Below are 6,000 nucleotides of genomic sequence, written 5' to 3'. Positions count from 1 at the left end.
TATACCCAAAGGATTATAAATCATGCTACTATAAAGACACATGAACATGTATGTTTATTGTGGCACTATTCACAATAGCAAAGACTTGGAACCAACCCAAATGTCCACCAATGATAGACTGGATTAAGCAAATGTGGCACACATACACCATGGAATACTATGCAGCCATAAAAAAGGATGAGTTCATTTCCTTTGCAAGGACATGGATGAAGCTGGAAACCATAATTCTCAGCAAATTATCACAAGGACAGAAAACCAAACACTGCATGTTCTCACTCATAGGTGGGAATTGAACAATGAGTTCACTTGGACACAAGGCGGGGAACATCACACACCGGGGCCTGTTGGGGGTTGGGGGGCCGGGAGAGGGATAGCATTAGGAGAAATACCTAAGGTAAATGATGAGTTGATGGGTGCAGCAAACCAACATGGCACATGTATACCTATGTATCAAACCTGCACATTGTGCACGTGTACCCTAGAACTTAAAGTATAATTTAAAAAAGATATGGTAAAAATATGGCATAAAAAATTTAAAATGGTATAAGACCACTTACCATGAATGAAGCTTGTGGGACCTGAAAGTTGCTCAGGGTGTCAGCCAGTGAATGTGAAGGCCTAGGACATTACTGTACACTATGGTAGACACTTCGGCTACACTAAATATATTTAAAATTTTTTCTTCAATAATAAATTAACCTTCGCTTACTGTTGCATTTTTCTTTTTTTTTTTTTTTGAGACAGAGTCTCACTCTGCCACCCAGGCTGGAGTGCAGTGGTACGATCTCAGCTTACTGCAACCTCCACCTCCCAGGTTCAAGCAATTCTAATTCCTCAGCCCTCCGAGTAGGTGAGACTACAGGCACCTGCCACCATATCCTGCTAATTTTTGTATGTTTAGTAGAGATAGGGTTTTGCCATGTTGGCCAGGCTGGTCTCGAACTCCTGGCCTCAAGTGATCTACCTGCCTTGGCCTCCCAAAGTGCTGGGATTACAGGCATGAGCCACTGTACCCGCCCTACTACTACTTTTTTACTTTATAAAGTTTTAAAGTTTTCTTTAACTTTTTTACTCTTTTGTAATAACATTATCTTAAAACATACATTGTATAGCTGTACAAAAATATTTTCTTTATATCGTTACACTGTAAGGTTTTTGTTTTTTTGTTTTGAGATGGAGTCTCACTCTCCACCCAGGCTGGAGTGCAATGGCATGATCTCGGCTCACTGTAGCCTTTCCCTCCTGGGTTCAAGCGATTTCCAGTGCTAATTCTTGTATTTCTAGTAGAGACAGGGTTTCACCATGTTGGCAAGGCTGGTCTTGAACTCCTGACTTCAAGTCATCTGCCCACCTCGGCCACCCAAATTGCTGGGATTACAGGCATGAGCCATGGCACCCGGCCTGTTTTTTTCTATTTTTAAAAATTTTTACTATTTTTTTTACTTTTAAAACTTTTGTTACAAACTAAGATACAAACATACATATCAGTCTAGCCCTATAGAGGGTCAGGATCATCAATATCACTGTCTTCCACCTCTACATCTTGTCCCACTGGAAGGTCTTCAGGGTCAATTACCTGCACTGATCTGTCATTTCCTATGATAACAATGCCTTTTTCTAAAATGCTTCCTGAAGGACCTGCCTGAGGCTCTTATTGGGGTGGTGTCACTCTTTTTAGAAATATGTTCACGGTGGTTTGCTTGATTTCTTTCTTTTTTTTATTTTTTATTTTTTCATTGTAGATTTCCTTGTAAGCAGGTAATGCACCATGGACATTCCTCTCTCTTAATGAAAACCTTTCCCTGTTAGGGTCTATGTTTTCAAACTTTTTTTTTTTTTTTGAGATGGAGTCTTGCTATTGTCCCCCAGGGTGGAGTACAGTGGTGTGATCTGGGCTCACTGCAACCTCCTCCTCCTGGCTTCAAGCGATTCTCCTGCCTCAGCCTCCTGAATAGCTGAGATTACAGGCACCTGCCACTACTTCCAACTAATTTTTGTATTTTTAGTAGAGATGGGGTTTCACCATTTTGGCCAGGCTGGTCTCAAACTCCTGAACTCAAGTGATCCACCCGCCTCAGCCTCCCAAAATGCTGGGATTATAGGCGTGAACCACCGCGCCCAGCCTGTTTTCAAACTTTTTAAGGAGCTTTTTGAGGTCTGCAAAAGCTTCTGCTAAACCCTTCACTGTGAATTTTCTTGGTGGTTCTTGTTTTATATCTCCTACAGTTTCCTTTTCTCTTGCCTATTCTTCAGCTACACGTTGTTGTTCCATTTCAAACAACTCTTCATTAGTCAATTCCTCAGGAACCACCTCTAGAAGCTCCTTAATGTTGTCATCCTCATTCACGCCCAGGTTAAAGTTGTTTGCCATCTTAACCACAGCTTTGCTGATTTTGCAGTCTCCCCATCCTTGGCAAATCCTTTAAAGTCATGGACAAACCTCTTGAGTCTCTTCTTCCAGGTGCCATTCATACACTCCTTGGTGACATCACCCCAAGCCCAAGTAAGATTCTTCTTAATGCAGTCATAGATGCTGTAATCCTCCCAGATTTGCATCAGTGTTTTCTCAGGGTCTTCTTCAGTTGCAGCAATAGCCTAAAAGAAGGTCCTCCTCAGGTAGTGAGCTTTAAAAGCTGCTGTAACTGGCCAGGCACAGTGGCTCACCCTTGTAATCCCAGCACTTTGGGAGGCCAAGGTGGGCAGATCACGAGGTCAGGAGTAGAAGACCAGCCTGGCCAACATGGTGAAACCCTGTCTCTACTAAAAATACAAGAATTAGCCGGGTGTGGTGGCACACACCTGTAATCCCAGCTACTCAAGAGACTGAGGCAGGAGATTCGTTGAACCGAGGGTGCAGAGGTTGCAGTGAGCCAAGACTGCACCACTGCACTCCAGCCTGGGCGACACAGTGAGACTCCATCTCAAAAAAAAAAAACCTGCTGTAACTCCTTGATCCATTGGATCAAAGAGGTGGTATTTGGAGGAAGAAACACCTTGATGTTGGGATGAAGAGTGCCAATAAAAGGAGAATGTGCAGGAGCATTATCAGCAATAAGCGATATCTCACGCCTTTAATCCTAGCACTTTTGGAGGCTGGGGCAGGCAGATCACTTGAGCCCAGGAGTTCAAGACCAGCCCAGCCAACATGGCGAGACTCTGTCTCTACAAAAAAAAAAAAAAAAAAAAAAGACCACAAAAATTATACAGATGTGGTGGCTTGCACCTGTCATTCCAGCTACCCAGGAGGCTGGGGTGGGAAAACTGCTTCAGCCCAAGAGGTGGAGGTTGCAGTGAGCCAAGATCACACTGCTGCACTCCAGCCTGGGTGACAGAACAAGACCTTGTCTCAAAAAAATAAAAATAAAAAACAATAAGCAGAATCTTGGAAAGTTTGTTATCCTCCAAACAGTACTTCTCCATTCTGCTGGCATAGTAATTCCAGAGAGAATCCTGGAAGAGGATTCATGACTATTAAGTAATGCAGTACACTGGCCTGTGTGAGCTTATTTATACGCTTGAAGGTCCTGGGGCTCTCACTGTGCCAGATCACAAAGGGTTTCAATTTGTAGCCTGCAACATTGTCTCCATGCAAGACTGTTATCCTGTGCTCAGAAGCCTTGAAACCTGGCATTACCTTGACCTTCTTCCTTGTGGATGAAAGTCCTTTTAGGCATCCGTTTCCAAAAGAGTCCTATCTATATTGAAAGTTTGCCCTGGCAAGTATTTTACTCCACAATCAGCTTATCTAAAGTCTCCAAAAATTCTTCAGCTGCCTTCACATCAGCACTCACAGACTCGCCACTCACTTTCGCATTATGTAATGGATAACAATTCTGGAATTGTTTAAACCACCCAGAGCAAACAGTAAATTCAACATCGTGGTCAGGTCCAGCCTTTTCTTTTATCATTGCAAACAAACTTTTTGCTTTGGCTGTGTTGGTCATGGTGCTGAGAGGGATGTGCTTCTGTGTAGGGCCTTCAATCCAGGTCATTAGAAGTATCTCCATATCTGATATAGACCCTTCTCAAATTTGTGTTAATCCCATTGCCTTTAATGAAGCAAATACTTTAACAGCTTCCATCACTTAGTTATTCTTCAAAATCATAGCTATGGTGGAATGGGACATGCCTACCTGATAAACATTATCACTGACTTTTCACTTTTGTAGTTCTTAATCACTTTTAATATTTTTTTTTTTTTTTTGAGATGGAGTTTTGCTCTGTGGCCCAGGCTGGAGTGAGGTGGCGCCATCTCAGCTCACTGCAAGCTCCGCCTCCCGGCTCCCGGGTTCATGCCGTTCTCTTGCCTCAGCCTACCAAGTAGCTGGGACTACAGGCACCCACTACCACGCCCAGCTAATTTTGTTTTTGTATTTTTAGTAGAAACAGGGTTTCACGGTGTTAGCCAGGACGGTCTTGATCTCCTGACCTCGTGATCTGCCCACCTCGACCTCCCAAAGTTTTGGGATTACAGGCGTGAGCCACTGCGCCCAGCCCAATCACTTTTAATCTTTTTTTTCTGGGTCAGTCCCTCAATGTGGCTCTTACTAACAACATTAGCCATAATTTTTGAATGCTAAGGGCTGTAATGAACACAATGCAAGACTGTGTACGTTGCCCATTGTTGACCAAAACATTGTTACGTGGCACATGACTGTAGTTATATCCAAACCACTTAATAAGTATTTGAATCCTGGCAACTTACTAGCCATTTGAAAAAAAGAATACACAGAGTTGAAAGAATAGATAATATTCGTATTTCATCACAGTTAAATAACAGAATTGCATCATTCTGGGATTTGTGTACCTGTTGAGCCCTTTACTACTTCTCAAACCTTGGAAGCAGATTGGATACCACCACTCTTATTCCCTGCTCCACATTGATTTTCACATGCTGCTTGCCTTTAACATAGTTGTGCTGAATACGATGACATACCAAAAAGATATGTCATCAGAAAGACTGTTTTGCAATCTCCTGTTGAAACTGTGAATTACCTCAAGCTACATAGTTTTAGTTTGTATGGTATCGTTGTGTTTTCCTTGAATTTTGAAAACTTCCCATGCTACCCCTGTGAGTTTGCTGCAGTGTCCCAGATATTTTGGCACAGATTGAGAGGAAATGTATAGAATTGAATGTATATATTGGAAGAACAGTGTGAGAAGATAATTATAGTCAAATGTAGCAAGTAGGTACAGGCTACCAGGATTTGGAGAAGCATATAGAAAGTGTCTAAATTGCTTTGAGTGGACTGTAAGTAGAATTCTGGACATTGAAGATACTACCGATGAAAATTCAAATTCAAAAGAAAGTAAGGAAGCTGCTACTGAAAACTCGAGGAAGGGTGGATCCTTTTATGTAGTGGCAGAAAGCCAAAGAGAAAGTGTCTGTATCCTCATGACATCATCTCTGTCACTGGACCCAGCTTTGCTTGAATCCAGATGAATCCGTAAACAATAAATTCTATATTCTGCTTAAACAGATTTAAATTGTGTTTTTAATACTAATAACTAATCATTAATGAAATCTAAAATAAATAACCTGCTACTTGGGAGGCTGAGGCAGGAGGATCACTTGAGCCCTGGAGGTGGAGGTTGCAGTGAGCCAAGATTGTGCCACTGCACTCCAGCCTGGGTGACAGAGTAAGACCCCATCTCAAAAATAAATAAATAAATAAATAACCTATTGTGTTTTGGGGGATTTTTTTGGTTTTTTCTTTTTTTTTTCTTTTTGAGACAGTCTCACTCTGTCGCCCAGGCTGGAGTGCAGTGGCGCAATCCCAGCTCACTACAACCTCTGCTTCCCGGGTTCAAGCGATTCTCCTGCCTCAGCCTCCTGAGTAGCTGGGATTACAGGCACACACCACCACACCTGGCTAATTTTTGTATTTTTAGTAGAGACAGGATTTCACCATGTTGGTCATGCTGGTCTCAAACTCCTGACCTTGTGATCCGCCCAACTCGGCCTCCCAAAGTGCCGGGACTACAGGCGTGAGCCACTGC

Source organism: Symphalangus syndactylus, chromosome 8, assembly GCF_028878055.3.
Source record: "Symphalangus syndactylus isolate Jambi chromosome 8, NHGRI_mSymSyn1-v2.1_pri, whole genome shotgun sequence".
Taxonomy (NCBI): Eukaryota; Metazoa; Chordata; class Mammalia; order Primates; family Hylobatidae; genus Symphalangus; species Symphalangus syndactylus.
Note: the sequence above shows the minus strand (reverse complement) of the source record.